This window comes from Somniosus microcephalus, chromosome 3, assembly GCF_052327205.1.
Source record: "Somniosus microcephalus isolate GS21.2 chromosome 3, FLI_Smic_1.0, whole genome shotgun sequence".
NCBI classification, from domain to species: Eukaryota; Metazoa; Chordata; class Chondrichthyes; order Squaliformes; family Somniosidae; genus Somniosus; species Somniosus microcephalus.
The window spans coordinates 326,233,760-326,254,123 of record NC_140989.1 but is presented as its reverse complement, the minus strand read 5'-3'; the positions used below and the strand labels follow the sequence as shown (position 1 = coordinate 326,254,123).

The 20,364-nt window shown below is 43.3% G+C and overlaps 1 protein-coding gene across 2 annotated transcripts in view; it reads left to right on the top strand.

Annotated features, from left to right (window-relative positions):
* The first annotated feature begins 2,985 nt into the window (after nucleotides 1-2,985).
* b4galt2 (UDP-Gal:betaGlcNAc beta 1,4- galactosyltransferase, polypeptide 2) overlaps nucleotides 2,986-20,364 on the top strand; it is a 587,897-nt gene continuing 570,518 nt past the window's right edge. Inside the window, exon 1 of one of the 2 annotated variants that reach the window (XM_085983112.1) lies at nucleotides 2,986-3,425. The gene's annotated coding sequence lies outside the window, so the exon portion shown is untranslated. The remainder of the gene's footprint in view (nucleotides 3,426-20,364) is intronic. The other variant, XM_085983110.1, reaches the window with a different exon arrangement.

Here is a 20,364-nt window from a genome sequence, read left to right as displayed (position 1 = left end):
CCGTTTCATCTGTCAAGAGCTTTTGACAGATGAAATGTCATCATTTGACAGCTCTGTGAAGCTGTCAAACACTGACAATCTGTCTTCTAAGTTGGGTCTTTACTCAAGACTCAATTAGAAAGCCTTCCTGACCAGAAAGCAGAAGGCTGCAGCTTTTGACAGTTCAGCGGCCATTCTGCTTTCTGTGCCGGTGAGCTGAGGGACTCCCGAGACCTGAAGGGAGGAAGTCTGCAGGAAGAAGTAAAGGTAAGTAAAACTTATTGAAACACTTTACACACACCTCACACACTTACCTCTGCACACATGCACCCATTACTCACCTGCACAGCGGACATCTCGGCCCCTCTGACCCCCGCAGACTGACAGCCCGCCTCGCTGACTCAGGCGAGGTTCGGAGCCGTCGGGAAGCCCACACTTCAGGGCTCAAAATAGGGATTAGCCAAAAAACTGCCTGTTAAGTACCTGTTAACAGGCAGTTAATTGGCATTAATCCACTTCCCGCTTCGAGGAGGCGGGACCCGGCGCAGGTCGGCTACCCGCCTCCTGGCAAGATGGCATGGAGGCGGGTTGGGGGGCGGGTTGGGCACCCACTCCCAAATTCTGCCATTTTCCCGGCAGTCCCGCCTCCAAACCCGTCTCCCCAGGGCTGGCAAAATCCAGCCCTGTGTGTTAACATGGTGTGGAGGGCATCAGACCTGGTCTCAATCTTACTGAACTGGGGGGCCCAACAATTTTTATATAGGTCTGACTTTTATTTTGTTGCTAAAATTAGCAAAGACAGAAAAATCAGCCCCCCAATATCCACTTTCCAACAGACATCATTAGATAGCAACAAGGAGCAGGACCCCATAGATTAACTAAACCATTGATTAACTTTAACAATAATGCACTGTGGAGACCATTTTAAGTAGTTTTAGATTAAAAACAATTCACATATTAAATCCAGTAACCATAGGCATTCACATTTCCAGTCTGAAAAACTGAAAGTTCAGAAATTAATTTCAGTAAGATCACAGGCCATGGCGAGTCCTATTCCTGTTCTCCAGGCTAAACATACCAAGTTGCAGAAATTAATTTCAATGAAAACTAATTCTAAAACTCTCTTCAATCCAGTAAAAAAATAAGACCTGCATTTATATAGGGCCTTATCCCTTGAGAAATGTCTCAAATTGCCTCTCAAAATGAGTTTTGAAACACAGTTACTATTTTTACATAGGCAAGAATTGGCAGCTAATATGCACACAGTAAGATCCCATAAACACCACTGCGATAAATAACCAATTAATCTGTTTTGATGATGCTGATTTAGGGAAGAATCTTCACCAAGACATGGGACAACTTAATCTACTTCAAATAGTGCCATGGGATCTTTAATGTCTACCTGAACAAGCAGAGTCTCGCATTATAATCTCATCTGAAGGAGAGGCTAAAATATTTTATTGGGTTATTTGCGTGATGATAATGTTAAATTTTATACATCGGCGGTTAAGAAGGCAAATGGTATGTTGGCCTTCGTAGCGAGAGGGTTCGAGTACAGGAGCAAGGATGTCTTGCTGCAGTTGTACAGGGCCTTGGTGAGACCACATCTTGAGTATTGTGTGCAGTTTTGGTCGCCTTATCTGAAGAAGGATGTTCTTGCCATGGAGGGAGTGCAGCGAAGATTCACCAGACTGGTACCTGGGATGGCAGGAATGACGTATGAGGAGAGATTGGGTCGATTGGGCTTATACTCGCTGGAGTTTAGAAGAATGAGAGGGGATCTCATTGAAACTTATAAAATTCTAACAGGACTAGACACACTAGATGCAGGAAGGATGTTCCCGATGGCGGGGAAGTCCAGAACCAGGGGTCACAGTCTAAGGATAAGGGGTAAGCCATTTAGGACAGAGATGAGGAGGAATTTCTTCACCCAGAGAGTGGTGAACCTGTAGAATTCTCTACCACAGAAGGCAGTTGAGGCCAATTCATTAAATATATTCAAGAAGGAGTTAGATATATTTCTTAAGGCTAAAGGGATCAAGGGATATGGGGAGAAGGCAGGGACAGGGTACTGAATTTGGATGATCAGCCATGATCTCATTAAATGGTGGAGCAGGCTCGAGGGGCCGAATGGCCTACTCCTGCTCCTATCTACTATGTTTCTATGTCAATATGTAGTATTTTCTTTTTAGGTTTGGAAAATAGAAGGCCAGATCACAAGGATTCACAATCAAGTACAAAATTATGTTTCATTTAAAGTGAATTAATCCATGAAAATGTAGGGAGGGAAGGTGAACAGACTATCCATTTACATATTATGATTACACCCCTGTGCAAGCAACACAAAATGTTGTCAAACAACAACAGAAAATGCTGGAAACACTCAGCAGTTCAGGCAGCATCGTGGAGAGAGAAACAGGGTCAACGTTTCATGTCGATAACCCTTCATCAGAACTACCAGTCAGAACTTCGCCAGTTCTGATGAAGGGTCCTCGACCTGAAACGTTGACCCTGTTTTTCTCTCCACGATGCTGCCTGACCTGCTGAGTGTTTCCAGCATTTTCTGTTCTTGTTTCAGATTTCCAGCATCCGCAGTATTTTGCTATTGCAAAATGTTCTCATTTGGATTTTTTAAAAAAGAAAATGCAAATTATATATTTGCAAAACTAAGTACGTCTCTCAGTCCTTGTGTTTAAAAGACTTGCATTTATATAGCGCCTTTCACGACCATCGGACGTCTCAAAGCGCTTTACAGCCAATGAAGTACTTTTGAAGTGGAGTCACTGTTGTAATGTGGGAAAACAAGGCATTAGAGAGAGAGAGAACGCTATGCTGTATACTTTTCAGGAGTGACTATGCTTCTTCCCATTTAAAAAAAAGAGACTTAAAATAAAAGTTGAGCCAAAGTAAGGAAAGGGTTAAGTGGAACAGTCTTACTCCCCTTACACATCGCACCCCCTGGTGGCAGATTTGGGTTTGATCCTTGCAGGATTCCGTACCCTTTTTGCGGACAGTTATCTATCAGCTCCAAGGCAAATGGTAACATTATAACCAGCCGCTGGGAGTGAGCCCTGGCTTCAGCTCCGCGCTGATACAATCACTGCTCCTGTTGGACAGCGCTTTGCTGTTCCTTCGTTTCTCCTTCCTCGGCCGCAACCTCCAACCAATACAATGTAGTGGATTATAGCAAAGATTTTTTTTTACGTGGAATGTGTAAGATTTTATTTTCATGCTGTTGTCCTCCACCCCCCTCCTCATTTCTAAATGCCTTGTGTCTTTTCTGTCTGAGTGCCTTCGTCTGGCGGCGGATGATTGCACTGGGTGTTTTTATTCACGCTGCAATCTCTATCTAGTTCATCTTGATCAATGAAGAGGTGAAGACAAAGACTGAAGATTTATTTCTTGTAGGAGATGTATCGGTGCTACATTTTACAGTGGGAAAACAGGCGAGTTAATTTTTATATTGTATACGGGTCTATAAATATATACGCATGTTATTTTTCTTATTTATAAAATGAATATAACATATTACAACCCTTGGGAACCCCCCCGTTCCCAGATTTATGAGGGCCCGATGAGTTAATATCGGGATGTTTCACCTTACTATTTAGATAGCATTGATCCTGTTAAATGTAACTCAATTTTCATTAAGTCTGTTTCAGGTGTCAGTTTCACATCAATAGTGTATTTGTTCATATATTTTTCTGCTACCAAAATTTTTGCATTCAATTAACTATTGTTTTATTTGAGTGTTTTTTGCAATCCTACTTCATCCATTTTAGTTTATTTACTGTTGCCTACAGTGTTTTTTCTGATTAATATTTGCACCAGTACAATGAATTTGTAGCCAGGTACCCGTGGTCCAATCATTAACAGTATGTTAGACATATCAATTTTTTCAATATTTTCTCTACATTTCTCATACCTATAATTATTTTTCCAGCTAGTAGATTTTTTTTTAAATGAACAATTTAAGTGAGCTTTCCTCCTAGTTTTTGGTAACTGCACTGCTTTGTTGGTGCAAATGGATTTATTTCATAATTTGTTGCATATAAGTTCTACTCATTGCTTTTGTTCTTGGGCTTCTGTAGCTATATGTATTTTGCATTGGATGACATGGTGACTATGTGTAATTTAAAATGATGATTAATATATTTATCAGACCGTGTCAAATGTCTGCTGGTGTTGCATTAATTTGCAGACTTCTTTGTGCTGTTGTCCAGTGTTTTGTTTTATTTATTTACTCAGTCACCATGATAGATTTGACATTTGCTATGGAAGCTTTCTCTTGACATGCAAGAGGTGAAACCATGTGTTATGTTTTTAAGTTTTAAGTGGAGTGTGCTGCAGGGGTGAAGGAAAGGTAAGGTAACTCTCAAATTAATCTTCCTTCCCCTGCCTCACGGTTGGAAGAGTCACCAATCTCTCAACAGTTGCGATTCTTTGACACTGCTCCACCACTGCAGTCCAAGTGAGACAGGGTGGATGCTATCATTTTGTTCTCTTGCCTCTCCATCACCCTACCTCTTGACACCATCTAATGGCGAAGCTGAGAACTGATCAGTCTTAAGTTCCTTTGTTTTTGCTGCGGTTTATTTACTTTCAGTGAGATTTGTGATGGTTCTGTGTTAAATGGTTGTGTTGTCCCACGTGGAACTGTGCAATTGAGACAGAAGAGTGTAAAAAATATAGCCTCATCGACAAAATAATCACAATGGAGTGTGCTGCTGGGGTAATCACAATGTATTGTATTGGTTCTGGGACTCGCACTGTTAAACTGCCAGATTTTTAAACCTCTCTTCGTTTGAGAAGTGAATGGTATGAATACTGTAACTCAGTGCTTTCTGCTGTTCATTCTCTATTTGTTTTCTTTCCCACCACCCAATCCATAGCGCATCACTTATGCTTCACAAAAGATAAGGTTTTCAAGTTCATTCAGGAACTCGGAGAAATAAACAATATAGTGATGTCCTTCTTTAACTGAAATCTCAACCTCTCTGGTTAGTTTCCTTCCTTAAACACAACACAGCAAGCTACTTAATTGAGGGCTTGAATATCCTAGGGTAGGGACTACCCATTTAATTACACATGCATCACAAAGCTCCCATAATTTAGTCACTGTTATATATGACCAGCATCAATGCACCCAACAATTATAATCATAAGTCGCCTTACAAAGCCCAGGGAAAAACAAACTGTTGGAAGCAATTCTACGGCAAGGTCCTTAATTGGTCACATGGGATAACTGAAGTCAAGGCTTCAATTAACAAAACACTTTGTGACTGAAGTAAATAACAAACCCCGTTTTAAATAAAATGGAACAGCTTTTAAGCATTTGCCTCCAACTGCAGTAACACCCCAGCTCACCTCCCGCTGGGTGCATGCTACCTCGTGAATTCACCCGTGAGATAGATGAATTTGACACTGCTGGTGGGAGTAAAATAAAATAAAACTGTAATTTTATACTAAATTTCCAACACTGGTGTTTTCCCTTTGGATATACTAGTCAGCTGTTGGTTTGGGTGTGGGCTGTGAGTGCTCCGACATTACTTGAATACTAGCAGCTTTGTGACTACTTCAATATTATTTGAATACTAGCAGATCTGTCATGCCGTTGCTTACGATAAGACAGGAGTGCTATGTAAAGTAATATTTTCATGGTCACTGACATATTAGCATGGGAGCAGCTCTAGGATCTGACCGTACTGGGATGAGGTATCATGGCTTAGCAGCATCCTGAGGTGGACTCTCAGGACCTGGGAGCATTGGGAGGGGTGTCCCAGGGATCCAGGAACACTGGAAATGGAGGTTATACGAACACCGAGGAAAGTCCTAGGATCTAGAATTTCTGCGGAGGGAACTTGGGATCTGGGGGGATTGGCCTGGGAGTTCATCAAGGTCCAGGAAATTGGAGCAATTCTGGGATCAGGGAGCACTGGAATTATGGTAAAGGGTTTATGAGCACTGAGATGAGAGGGGGTCATGAGATCTAGGGGTGGGAGGGAGAAAAACAGCTCGATTTTCCAAGCCCCGAGGAGGCGGGTTTGGAGGCGGGAGTGGTGGGAAAATTGCAGAATTGGGGGCAGGAACCCATCCCGCCCCCAACCTGCCTCCGTGCCAATGTCCCAGGAGGCAGCTACCCGACCTGTGCTGGGAGCCGCCTCCCCAAGGCGGGAAGTGGATTAGTGCCAATTAACTACCTGTTAACAGGTAGTTAACATGCAGTTTTTTACCTAATCCCTATTTTTAGCCCTGAAGTGTGGGCTGTCCGACAGCTCCGAACCACGCCAAGTTAGCGAGGCGGACCGTCGGTCTGCAGGGGTTGGAGGGGTCGAGATGTTCGTTGTGCAGGTGAGTGATGGGTGCATGTGTGCAGAGGTAAGTGTGTGAGGTAAGTGTAAAGTGTTTTAATAAGTTTTACTTACCTTTACTTTCTCCTGCAGGCTTCCTTCCTTCAGTTCTCGGGAGTCCCTCAGCTCACCGGCACAGAAAGCAGAATGGCCGCTGAACTGTCAAAAGCTGCAGCCTCTGCTTTCTGGTCTGGAGAGATCTCTAACTGAGTCTGAGTAGAAGGACTCAAGTTAGAAGACAGATTGTCAGTGTTTGACAGCTTTACAGAGCTGTCAAACGCTGATTTTTCATCTGTCAAAAGCTCTTGACAGATGAAATGTCAATCGCTGGCGTTACCAGTAACCAGGTGTCCCTTAATTGGCCTGCTGAGCCCGCTAGGCGGGCTTAACAAGGTCAATCAAGGGAAAATAGCGTGGGTTGGCCACAAGTCGATGGAGACAGGACTACAACCCAAAAAGTGGGAGTCCCGCCTCCATCACGTCCCCATTGACAAAATCGAGCCCAAAGTCTGAGGCGCAAGATCCTTGGGTGCAGTAGACCTCAGATTGAGTTTTGGAGCGTTGGTGGTTGCTAAGGTCTTCTAGTATTGGGGGAAGCAGGGTCCCCACTCCCTTGTGGGGGTGGGGCCCAGGAAAATGGGACCCAAAATGCTGTTTGCCCCATTTGAAGCATTGGGCCCCAACCCCTCACATGTTTGGTACCACCACTTTCCTGATTGTTGGCCAGTTCCTATCTATGTTTTTGCCTTAAAGCATTTAAGCATAAATGTTTTGCTTGTTAAAATTAATAGAAGGAAAATCATAGGCTGGCAGTGTGCAATTTCTTGATATGCACTTGGTGTGCAGCTGGAGTGGATTATTAGTGAGTTTGCCAATTTATGCAGTCTTTAATAAACATAAATTTCCATAAACAAATAAAAATGACCTCATAGAATGCTCACTCGTTTTTATGTGTAAAATATTGTTAAGCTCAAAAAATGGTTCAGGAGAGATTTTTGTCACTGAATGTATGCAACCAAAAGTAACTACTGCCATAAGAAAAATCAGTCAAAATTAAAATGGGCCATGGGTGGCGCTGGCAAGAGTGCGGTTATTGCTCATACCTAGTTGCCCTGAGAGGGTGATGGTAGACCATTCCTTGAACCGCAGTAGTCCTTCTGATTTTGGTGCTCTCATAATTATATTACATAGGATATTGACCCTGCAACAATAAAGGAACGATGATATATGTTCAAATCTGGATGATGTAAAAGAAAGACTTGCATTTATATAGCGACTTTCACGACCACCAGACGTCCCAAAAAGCTTTACAGCCAATGAAGTACTATTTGAAGTGTAGCCACTGTTGTAATGTAGGAAACGCGGCAGCCAATTTGCGCACAGCAAGCTCCCACAAACGGCAATGTGATAATGACCAGATGATCTGTTTTTGTGATGTCGATTGAGGGACAAATATTGGCTCGGACACTGGGGATAACTCCCCTGCTCTTCTTTGAAGTAGTATCATGGGATCTTTTACGTCCACCCGAGAGAGCAGACGGGGCCTCGGTTTAACGTAACATCTGAAAGACGGCACCTCCGCCAGTGCAGCACTCCCTCAGCACTGCACTGGAATGTCAGCCTGGATTTTTGTGCTCAAGTCTCTGGAGTGGGACTTAAACCCACAACCTTCTGACTCAGAGGTGAGGGTGCTACCAACTGCGCCACAGCTGACACACGATGACTTGGAGTGGAATTTGGAGGTGATAGTGTTACCTACCACTTACGTGGCATGAATGTTACCTGGCACATGTCAGTCCAAACCTAGACGTTATCGAGGTCCTGCTGTCAGCTGGTGTGGGCTGCTTCATTATCAGATGAGTTGTGAATGGAGCTGAACACTGTCGGATCATCAGTGAGCAGCCCCACTTCTGACTTTGACATATAGAAGGTAATTGATGAAGTAGCTGGACTCTCCTTGAGGAAATTCAGAACATTGTCCTGGGTCTGTGATGACTTGCCGCTGACAATCACAATCATCTTCCTTTGCGCCAGGTGTGACTCCAGTCTCTGGAGGATTTCCCCTCTTACCTTGATTGAAGGCTCCATAGTGCCATACTTGGTTAAATGCTGCCTTGTTGTTGAAGGCAGCTACTCTCACCTCTCCTCTGGTACTCAGCTCTTGTATCTATGTTTAGATCAAGGGTGTGATGAGATCTAAAGCCGAGTGGTTCTAAAAGAACCGGAACTTTGTATCACTTAGCAGGTTATTGGTGACTAGGCGTTGCTTGATGGCAGTATTGATGACTCCTTTCGTCACTTTGATGACGGTGGCATAGTGGTTAGCACTGTTGCCTCACAGCGCCAGGGACCCGGGTTCGAATCCGGCCTCGGGTGACTGTCTGTGTGGAGTTTGCACATTCTCCCCGTGTTTGCGTGGGTTTTCTCCGGGTGCTCCGGTTTTCTCCCACAGTCCAAAGATGTGCGGGGTTAGGTTGATTGGCCATGATAAAAATTGACCCTTAGTGTTAGGGGGATTAAATACGTGGGGTTACGGGGATAGGGTGGGATATGTGTTGGTGTAGGGGTTACGGGGATCGGGTGGGATCTGTGTCAGTGCAGGCTCGATGGGCCGAAGTGGCCTCTATCTGTACTGTGAGGTTTCTGTGATTTCTGTGATTTGGGAGGGGTCTAAAAGGGTAATTAGCTGGATTACATTGATCTTTTTTCCATATAACAGCAACTTGCATTTATATAGCACCTTTAACGTAGTAAAATGTCCCAAGGTGCTTCACAGGAGCGTTATCAGGCAATAGTTGACACCGAACTGCATAAAAAGATATTGGGCCGTATTTTCCGATCGGAGGCTTCCCGCGTGAGGAGGCCTCCGATCTGGAAAAAATCGACGCCCTTGCCTGAGGGCTTCTGAGGTGCATCTGGTTCTGATGCTGGGCCTCTCCAACTCCAAGTGCGCAGGGTCTACGTATCCCAGAGGAGCATGCGGTTCGCAAGCGTCCCTGGGATCACGCGGCCATGGGGAACCAATCAAAGAAGGGAATCTCCCTTCATACACTTGACAGATAGACCTGTCAAATATATGAATGGAGATCACCCCAAAAACACATTAAAACATTAAATAAATGTAAACAAAAATCACATTTTTAAAATTAGTTGAAATTACAATAAATTAAATATTTTAAACAAATTTAAATTTTTGAAAAAAAATTAAGTTTTTTACGGGGCTAAAAATAAACTTACGTTTTTTTAAAGTATTTTAAAATGATAAATGAGTGAATTTAAAAAAAAACTTTTCTCAAATCTTATGCTGATAAAAACAGGCCTTGCGCCTGCTTTTACCAGGCGTAAGATTGCTAAGGGTTTTCTGTGGGCAGAGGTTCTCCCGAAAGCGGAACTCTCCCCCCGCAGAGGCCCTTCTCTAGGGCAGGCGTCCTGCGCTGTGCATGCCTGAAACGACATTTCCGATGTCCCTATGGGTGTGTACACAGTGCGTACACACCCGTAGGCATCGGAATATCTGGCCCATTAGGACAGGTGACCAAAAGCTTGGTTAATGAGCTAGGTTTTAAGGAGCGACTTCAACAACAACGACGTGTATTTACATAGCACCTTTAATGTAGTGAAACTTCCCAAGGACATATGTGAGCAATCTTCCACTTTTGTCAAGTAGGTGCCACTGTCATAGCTGTACTGTACTCCATAAACAATCTTTTTTTTTTCTAACCAGCAAGTAAGATCGCACAATTACAGCTGCTCCTGTTTCCACGTGCAGGCTCTTAGACAATAACAGCTGTTGTTGTTCATAACAAGTCTGTTTTTCTGTGAGGCGTTCACAACAGAACCGCACAATTATAATACAGGAAACTTTCGTTTAAACGGCACCTAAATATCCGGAATTCTCTATTAACCGGCAAAATTCTCACTCCGAAAACAACACCTCAATAACCAGCAATGTTGCCGAGTCCGAGTCTCCCGCGGTGGCTGAGCTAGTCAGTGGGGGTAGTTCTCCAAACTGCCACTACTCGGCTTCTTGGCGCTGTCGGAAGTCGGAACACCTCAATACCCCTGCAACAGGAGTCTGACTCTCCTGTGCTGTCGGTAGTCTCTTCTGATCTTCCATTTTACAGGGGTACTGTGTGTCTCCCACGCTGCTGGTAGTCATTGCATTGCATTACCCTCAACTGGCAGTACTGTAGTACTGGCAGCATCTTCCACCATTCATTTAACACAACATTCTGCAGGTGAGTACCCAATTACTGTATATTGCACATTTCTTGATTTAAAAAAAATGTTCTTTGTTAAAAATAGCCTTGGTAGATAACCCTCTCCATCATCCGGACTTTTTGATCAACCGGCATACCAAAGAGTTTCCTGTATATTGATAGAAACTGATCACTTGCTTGAAATAAAAACTTTGATGATTCAACCTCCAGTTTCTTTTGGGGGAGAAAAAAACGAAGAAAGTTGCAAATCCTCGCAGGATGAGGGGACATTTCTTTCCATCCTTCAACTGCTGCTGATGCACATGTTAGGAACTTCAGCAAGTGGCAAATGCTCAGAATGTACAGCTACGATTGAAAGCTCTCAACTGTTGTAAGGTAGCAAATATTCATTTAAAGCCCAGACTTTTGGGACAGGCTGAGGCGTTCAGTGCAAACTCTAATGAAGGCGTTAAAAGACATAAGAAAATGTTACTTCCACTGAAGATGGGGTCTGATTACAGCGTGACAAGTTTAGATAGCCAATTTCCATTATAAATGTGTCCGTACAAATTTATAATAGCAAAGGTTGACAGGAGGTGGTTGAGGCAAAGACTCTTGCATCTTTTAAGGCAAAATTGGATAAATATTTGAAGCAGACAAAATATACAAGACTGTTGGAAGAAAGCAGGGCAGTGGAATTAGTTTTAATTGCTTTAGCAAACTGTACTTTTCAAAGAAATAGCACTGAGAAATATCAGGCAGAATAATTTGCTAGTACATCCCCACCCAGTTATACTGCCCACACTTATGGCGAGCAACCATCTATACTAGGCAATTGACAATAACAATTTTATATCACTATAGAAATCAATTACATAGGTGCCACTTACAATGTAATTTCATCTTCCACATTGCTGATACGAGACTCCCAAAACAAGCGCTCTACTCGGAGCTCCGACAGGGCAAGAGAGCCCCAGGTGGGCAGAGGAAACGCTTCAAGGACACCCTCAAAGCCTCCTTGAAAAAGTGCAACATCCCCACCGACACCTGGGAATCCCTGGCCCAAGACCGCACAAAGTGGAGGAGAAGCATCCGGGAAGGCGCCGAACACCTCGAGTCTCTTTGCTGGGAGCAAGCGCAAGCCGCACACGTCAACCCAAGCACCCCACCCACCCGCCCCTTCAACCACCGTCTGCCCCACCTGTGACAGAGACTGTAGGTCCCGCATTGAACTCATCAGTCACCCGAGAACTCATTTTTAATGTGGAAGCAAGTCATCCTTGGTTCCGAGGGACTGCCTAAGAATTAAAAGCGCCGGCTATTTGAGGCAATTAATTAAGCTCTTCGCTCCTCGTTGGCATGCAATTACCTTAATTACTTAATCCTCTGTATTTACCATGTTTAAAAATTCTGCAAAGCAAACATTTTGTTGTTCTGGTTCTGAGCATGTATATCCATCTAGTACCTTAGCTATGGGCTTTCAGACTCCTTGGAAGAGGTATCGTAAACCTAAAAATAGATATTTAACGGCTTGTACGCGGAGCTCTTACAATAAGATAATTTTGGTGCCATTTCCTTCAAAACAAACTTTTCGTTGCATTTGGGGTCGGCCACTTAGGACTGAGATGATGAAAAAATGTCTTCACTCAGAGGGTTGTGAACAACGTTCTCTCTGAGCTGCATGGCCCTGCAGCTGTCTGCCGGTCTCGCACAGCCTGGGACCAGCTTTTCCAATGTGAAATTTCATGCATGCGCGAAACTCTGAATGGGCCGCACAGCCTGTTAAAGGGACTGCGTATCCCCTCCAAAAAATTAGGGAGAATATTGGTTGTGAATCTTTGGAATTTTCTACCCCAGAGGGCTGTGGATACTCAGAGTATATTCAAGACTGAGATGGATAAAATTTTGGGCACTAAAGGGAATCAAGGGATATGGGGATAGGGCGGGAAAATGGAGTTGAGGTAGAAGATCAGCCATGATCTTATTGAATGGCGGAGCAGTCTCCAGGGGCCATATGGCCTACTCCTGCTCCTATTTCTTACGTTCTTATCTACACACTATTCCTGAATACCTGTTAAAATTACTTCTTGGGTCTTTTTTTCGTGCATTTGTATCTCCTCCTTTGCTTAACTTGAGAAATTTCAGATACATTGTCCACCGCTTATAGCAGGCAAATTGTGTTAACAACAATGTTATAAGTAGTGGGTACTTTATTACCAAGTTCAGACTATTCGAAGTAGTGAGGTTGTCAGAAAATTAACATGGAATATAAATGCTTTCCAATGAATGAAGTGCAGTTATTTATTTTGTAGTGCACAGAAAGAGTTTACACTTTTTTTCCCTTACAAAAATCTTGTGACCATCAGGACTGACTCTATATTGTTGTATTTAAAACCTACTTCACTAACTCAGGGACCATTTTGTTCTTGTATATCATTGTGTTTCAGTTCATGTACACACTGAATGCTTGTCAGTTTAACAGATTTTTAGTCTGTAACCTCCCTCGTACAGGAACCTGTTGAAAGTAGTGAGGTCCGGTATTCTGCACTCAAGCTAAGGATAAAATGAATCAAGGTGTATATGGCAAGTTTTTATTTCACTACCAGTTTAACATGAGACCGAATCCAGTGCAGGAATGAAACTGATATTGTAGAGTCCTAGATTCTAACCACCACAGACGTGCAGCTCTTCAGAAGTAGGTTTTATGCCAATATGCCCTAATAAGTGCAATGGTGCAAATCGTTTCTGGGCTTCAATCCAGAATTTCTGTCCCTGAAGACATCGTTGTTACCTGGCAACACAGATGCAGACAAAAGGTGATGTCAACTGTGCCACATGCTATCTTGTTGGCATCTATTGGAATAATTTCTCAATATCTGAGCTTACAATGTGCTGTTATCTGGCAATAGAGATGTTGATAGATGTGATGTTAGTTGGTGTCACCTACTAAGAGTCAATTTGCTTATTATGTTTATTGTGTAAATAGGGTAACATCTCTATTCAATCTCTTCCTTCCCAATTAATGCGTTGTTTGCTCCCATATGTTTTTGACACCTGACCAATTACTACAACGAGTGCAGGTAACCTTTACCAGGCTTCTGGCAGTGACGATCTGGAACTGTTTACTAGGAGGTTTGTCAGTTTTTTTTTTGCAGGTTGCCTCTTTCTTTCCTCTCCTTTGTGGGAACTCAACTTATGTGGGGTTGAGGGGGAGAACTCATGTCCCTGCATGGTGTGGTACGTCACTAGGCTGACTCCCAGGATGAGTGGGTTGCTCAATGCAATTAAAGTAAATTTTACAAATCATTCCAAGTATTGGTACTGGTACAACAACTTTATATAGCACCTTTAACGTAGTAAAACACACCAAGGTGCTTCACAGTAGTGTTAGCAAACAAAGATTGACACCGAACCAAAGAAGGAGATATAGGACAGGCGTGGTTGAAGAGGTAGATTTTAAGAAGTGTACCAAGGATAGCGTTGCAGAGAACAGGAACCCAGTAAGGAGCTGCCAGCACAGGAGCCATCTTGTACCAGCAGTCAATTAATTTAATAGTTAACCTGTTCTGTCCTGCTTACTGATTTTGATTACCCAGAGTATCTTGCTCCCTCTGTAGAGATTTTAACTCCCACGTGAAATCGTTAGTTGCTGGCATTTAGAGTTAGACTGCACCATTTATCATTGCAGTCGATGAAAATTGACAAAGCTCAATTTCTCAGTGTGCTGCTGGCAGATTGCATTGCTGCTGCAATCGGGTGGCACTCAATACAATGCATTCAATCTTTGTTCAAGGATGAAGGGCACTAATGACTTGGGGCACTTTTGTTTGAGTGGTCATTGGTTCACAGTCGAAGGGTGTATAACAATCTCAAACATGCAAAGCAGTGCCAGTGTAGTAGTCAATCAAATGTGGGGAGGCAGCTGTTAGTATCAGGGCCCTTTTTAAACTCATTGCCATAAATAATTTTGATTAACTTTATTCTTCTTTTGTGTTTGTTGATGAGATTATTGTTGCAAGCAAGCTGAATTAACACACACGAACACCCACCCTGAAATGATGCGGCACTGACATACCCCATGTTATTGGTTTCATGTCTATTGATGTTCTAGAGGAAAGTATAGTTGGTGTAGATGTAAATATTAGAAATAATGAGAACTTAATGTAACATAAATCCTAGTCAAGTTAAAATATTGCTTTCTTCTTTTAAATCCATTGTTACCAAAATAATCTTAGTTAGAAAGTTCCTCCAGGCAGCCAAATGTTCACTCATTTCAGAGGAGTGAACCTGCTGGAGTGATACAAGGCAAGGCAATCCTGTTGCTTATTACCATTTATCTCAGTAAAATTGTTTTTTTTTCTCTTCAGTCTTCATTAGGTGGTTATGCTACATTGGTGGAGACGGTTATTAAAGGGGAACCTTCTTGCTGAAAATTTGTTTTGCAAACCATGGGACACGGGCAAATCATACAGGAATATGTCACTGCATCACCTTTGTGTGGTGTCGCCACAATGAAAATGAGACCAGAGTCATGGAATCATAGACTGATGCAGCAGAGAAGGAGGCCATTCGGCCCATCGTGCCTGTGCTGGATCTTTGGTAGAGCTATCCAATTAACCCCACTCCCCTACTCTTTCCCCATAGCCCTGTAATTTTTTTCCCTTCAAGTATTTTACCAATTCTCTTTTGAATGGCACCATTGAATCTGCTTCCTCCACCCTTTCAGGCAGTGCATTCCAGATCAGAACAACTCGTTTGTAAAAAGAATTTTCCTCATGTCGGCTCTGGTTCTTTTGCCAATCACATTCAATCTGTGTCCTCTGGTTACCGACCCTTCTGCCACTGTAAATAGTTTCTCCTTATTTATTCTTATCAAGGAGTGTTACAAATAAGATTGATGAGTTACAGGCACAAATTGCCACATGGGGTTATGATGTAGTGGCCATAACGGAAACCTGGCTTAAAGATGGACAGGAATGGGATCTGAACATTCCTGGCTACAATGTATTCAGGAGGGATAGGGAAGGAAAAAAATGGGGGGCGGTGGGTGGTAGTATTGATCAAGGGTAATATTACAGTTCTACAGAGGGACAACTTACTAGAGGGTTCAAAGACTGAATCTATTTGGTTAAAGTTAAGGAACAGAAAAGGAGCGGTTACATTGCTGGTGTTTGCTATAGACCCCCAAATAGTGAGAAGGAGATAGAAGAGCAAATCTGCAGGCAAATTTCAGAGAAATATAAAAGTTATGGAACAGAAATAGTAGGGGATGTCAATTACCCTAATATAGACTGGGAAGAAACAGAGTAAAGGACAAGGAGGGTGAAGAATTCCTAAAATGTGTACAGGAGAACTTCCTTAATCAGTATGTTTCTAGCCCAATGAGGAAGGAAGCAGTGTTGGATCTAGTTCTGGGGAATGAAGTAGGGCAAGTGGAGTGTGTTTCAGTGGGAGAACATCTGGGTAATAGTGATTATAATATAATTAGGTTTAAAGTAGTTATGGAAAGTGACAAAGAAAAATCAAAGGTGAAAATACCCAACTGGAAGAGAACCAATTACAGTGATTTGAGAACGAATTTAAAAGGGAAAAAGGAGGTTTTTCACAAATGTCAGGTACAGAATACAGTCGAAAACCAGGCAGAATATAGAGAATGCAGGGAGAAACTGAAGAAGGATATAAGAAGGGCAACATCTTTTATAAACATATAAAAAGTAAAAGGCTAGTTAAAGGAATGGTGGGGCCCATTAGGGACAGAAAAAATAAATCTTTTGGAGGCAGAGGGCATGACAGGTACTGAATGAGTACTTTGCATCTGTCTTCACAAAAGAAGAGGATGAAGTTAATGTTAGAATAGGGGATATTGGATAGGATAAAAATAGATACAAAGGAGGTGCAAAATAGGTGAGCATCACTCAAAGTTAACAAAGCACCTGGTCCAGATGGGAAGCATCCTCGGTTGCTGAGGGAAGCCAGGGTGGAGATAGCAGAAGCTCTGACCACATTATTTCAATCTTCCTTGGATATGGGAGTCCCTGTTCAAAAAAGGGGAAAGGAATACAGGCTAACTACAGGCTAATTAGTCTAACGTCAGTGGTGGGGAAAAATGCTGGAGATCATTGCCAAGGACAAAATTAATTCTCACTTGGAGAAGCATTGGTTATTAAGGGACAGCATGCATGGATTTGTTAAAGGCAAATCATGTCTTATGTAAGAATTTGCAATAATTTACAGCTCCGAAGATTAATTTTTTTTGAGTAAAGAATCCCTGGGTGATATACCTTTAAATATTTCAGGGATCAAAAATGGCCATCAGACCGCATGGCTGAAGACAAAGGACTTGGAAAACAGCTTTCTGTGTCTGTGGAAGAAAGGTTCAATGGAGCTGCCAATCAAAAGGGAGTTCCTACCCCCCTGCAGCAGATAATCGATATGTCTACAGAAACTGCTACAAGATGTTTGCATAAAGGATCAACCACTTGACTGCTTTCAGCCTGACCACAAGAACAATTAAACAATGGCTTCTGTTTACTATAGCCTCCCAAGTTGTTTACATAGTAATACAGCTCCATTCAAAACCCATCAGGATGAATGGAAATGGTTCAATAGCCCATCACACACAATGAAGAGACATTTAAACTGCAGCTTCATTCAAAGCTCAGCACAGACAATTTGAAGAGACATTTAAACTGAGAAAAGGAACAGTTTAAAATGTATGGGTGATTCATCCAAACCCATTACTGGACAATGGGGCAGTTGGATCCCTTTTGTTTTAGCCCAGAAACATCCAGATCTGGGCGGGCCCCAAAAGGGGGTATAAAAGATAGCTTCCCAGAAACACACTCTCTCTCTCTCTCTCTCTCTCTGGCCTTGCCTCCATGTCCCTCTACAGCGTGGGAGCCTGCCTGAAGAAGTGAAACAACAGCAGTTTACTTTTAAAACACTGGGGTGTTTTTACTTCGGGGCAGTGAAGATCTAAGTTCACAGGGCACGGAGCAGGCATTTCCAGTGGTGAGAATATATTTTTCTGGCCCTTCCACAAGGCAACTTAGGATAGGTATAAGGGTGGGAGTAAAGTAGGAATTTTGTTAAGAACTGTAATTTTAGTCGATCTTCCGTCGTTGTGTCCGTTCCTCTTCCCCTATTTAAGTAAGACGGTGTTGCACTGAGCAGAGGAAGTGCTTCAGTTGGACACTGAATTCTGTATTTAAAACTATTAAAAGGGAGTAGCTGTTTTAAAGTACTGTATTTAAAACTATTAAGAGGGGTGTTGCATCAAGCTGAAGTGCTGTGGTGAACACTGTAGCTGTTTTAAAGTACTGTATTTAAAACTGTATTAAAAGGGGTGTTGCACCTAGCAGAGAAGTGCTGTGGTGAACGCTGTTGTGTATTTTGAATGTGTATTAGAATTGTCCCACATGGGATACCGTAGTGGTGATTTGCAATGCACTATGGGAAATGCAGTTCATTGAGTGAAGAAGCACATTGTAAATAAAATAGCCGTTAACTAAACTCTCCACCCCGGAGTCCTTCTTAATTGTTATATAGGTAAGGGTATAAAACCCCTTGAGACACAACAAAACTGGCGATGAGGACGATGGACTTGCGCATCACTTTGCACTGGAATCGGCGATGTTTAAAGTAAGAAGTTCCTGTCTTTTCTTAATGGCGTGCCCGCAGTTTAGTGCTAATGCAATCACCTCATAAAGGTGGCGGTTCATGTGTTACACAAATAAGAAGGGGGAGAGTAACGATACAGTGAAACGAAGTGGAGGAAAAGGACTGTAAAGAAAAAATAAAAATAAAAAATGGCTAGCTAACCGGAGAGTTTGGACCATTTGATGAAACGGCGGAGCAATGGAGTGCTTATACAGTGCGTTTCAGATTTTTCGTGACTGCAAATGGCATTAAAGATGACGTGAAAGTGGCAACGTTCCTCAGTGTGATCGGAGCAAAAACATTTGGCTTGTTACGGAGTTTGATGCATCTGGATAAGCCCGGCGCTAAGACATATGATCAGATTGTGGAAGTTTTGGAAACACATTTCGCACCCAAGCCGCTGCTGATTGCTGAGAGGTTCAGGTTTCACAAACGAAACCAAGGGGAGGGTGAGTCCATAGCCGAATATGTTGCAGTGCTAAAGAAGCTAACTGAGCATTGTGAGTTTGGTGAAACTCTAAATGACACTGTCCATGATGGGTTTGTGTGTGGATTAAGATGTGAAGCAACACAGAAGCGCTTGCTCACGACTGACAAACTGACGCTTAAATCAGCAGTGGAGCTCGCTGTGTCTATGGAGTTAGCAGCTAAAGATGCACAGCTGTTGGGCACTGCAACAAGAGTGCACAGGGTAGCAGCTACACCGGATAAGCATGCAAGGGGCGCCAGAGAGCGTTACAGATGTGGAAGCTCAGGTCATCAGCCATCTGACTGCTGGTGTAAAGACCTGACCTGTCAAAAATGTGAAAAGAAAGGACACATTGAACGTGTATGTAAAGGGCAAAGCAAACAATCCTACACAGAGACACACAAAAACAAACAAGGAAACACATCCAACTGGCGTTCTAAAAAGAAAAACCTACACATGGTGAAACAAGAACAGGAAGACAGTGACACAGACTCTGATGGGGAGCTGAATCTCCATGTGTTAACGGTGAATGGAGGCTCATCAGGCTATGGCGTCACTCCACTATTAGAGGGAATACCGGTCAAAATGGAGCTGGATACGGGGGCCGCTGTCTCCTTGATTTCAGTGAAGCTATTCAAAGAAAAACTGAACCACCTATCACTGATGCCGGCCAAGCTCATCTTAAAGACCTACACTGGGGAAACAGTCCCAATGCTGGGTAAGACGGAGGTCAAGGTGGAGCTTAATGGACAAACCGTGATGTTGCCAGTTTACGTGGTCAAGGGTGACTATCCATCCCTGATGGGCAGGCCATGGTTGGAGAAAATTCATCTGGATTGGAAAAAAGTGAATGTGGTGTCCGTCGAAGAGGCGGGGCTAGTGGCAGTGTTGACAAAGCATGCAGCTGTCTTTGACGGAGAATTGGGGAGTATGAAGGGGATTACGGTCAAACTCAAGGTGAAGCCTGACAGCCAGCCACGATTCCTGAAGGCCAGGAATGTTCCCTACACCCTCAGACCAAAGGTGGAGGCTGACCTGGAGCGTCTGGTCAAGATAGGGGTCCTGGTGCCGGTTTCGCACAGTGAGTGGGCCACGCCCGTGGTACCAGTGATGAAGAGTGATGGCGCGGTTCGCTTATGTGGAGCTTTCAAAGTAACAGTGAATCCTGTGCGCTCAGCTGAACAGTACCCCATCCCCATTATTGAAGATCTTTTCGTGGGTCTAGCAGGCGGTCAGAAGTTTAGCAAGATTGATCTATGCCAAGCCTACTTGCAGATGCACGTAGAAGAGGACTCGCAGAAGTACCTCACCATCACCACCCACAAGGGCCTCTACAGGTACTGCCGCCTACCCTTTGGTATAACGTCAGCACCAACATTGTTTCAGCGGGCTATGGACCAGATCTTAAGCGGCATTCCAGGGGTATAATGTTATGTTGACGATATCCTTGTCACAGGAAAGGACGACAACGAGCATCTGCAGAACCTGACGAAGACACTGGGAAGACTTGAAGAATATGGCTTACGCGTTCGCAAGGACAAATGCGAATTTTTCAAACCATCAGTGGAGTACCTAGGCCATGTCATCGACGTGGACGGCCTACACACAGCACCGTCGAAAGTGAAAGCCATTGCCGACGCTCCTGCACCTACAAATGTCAGCCAGCTGCGGTCATTCTTAGGTCTCCTGAACTATTACAGAAAGTTTA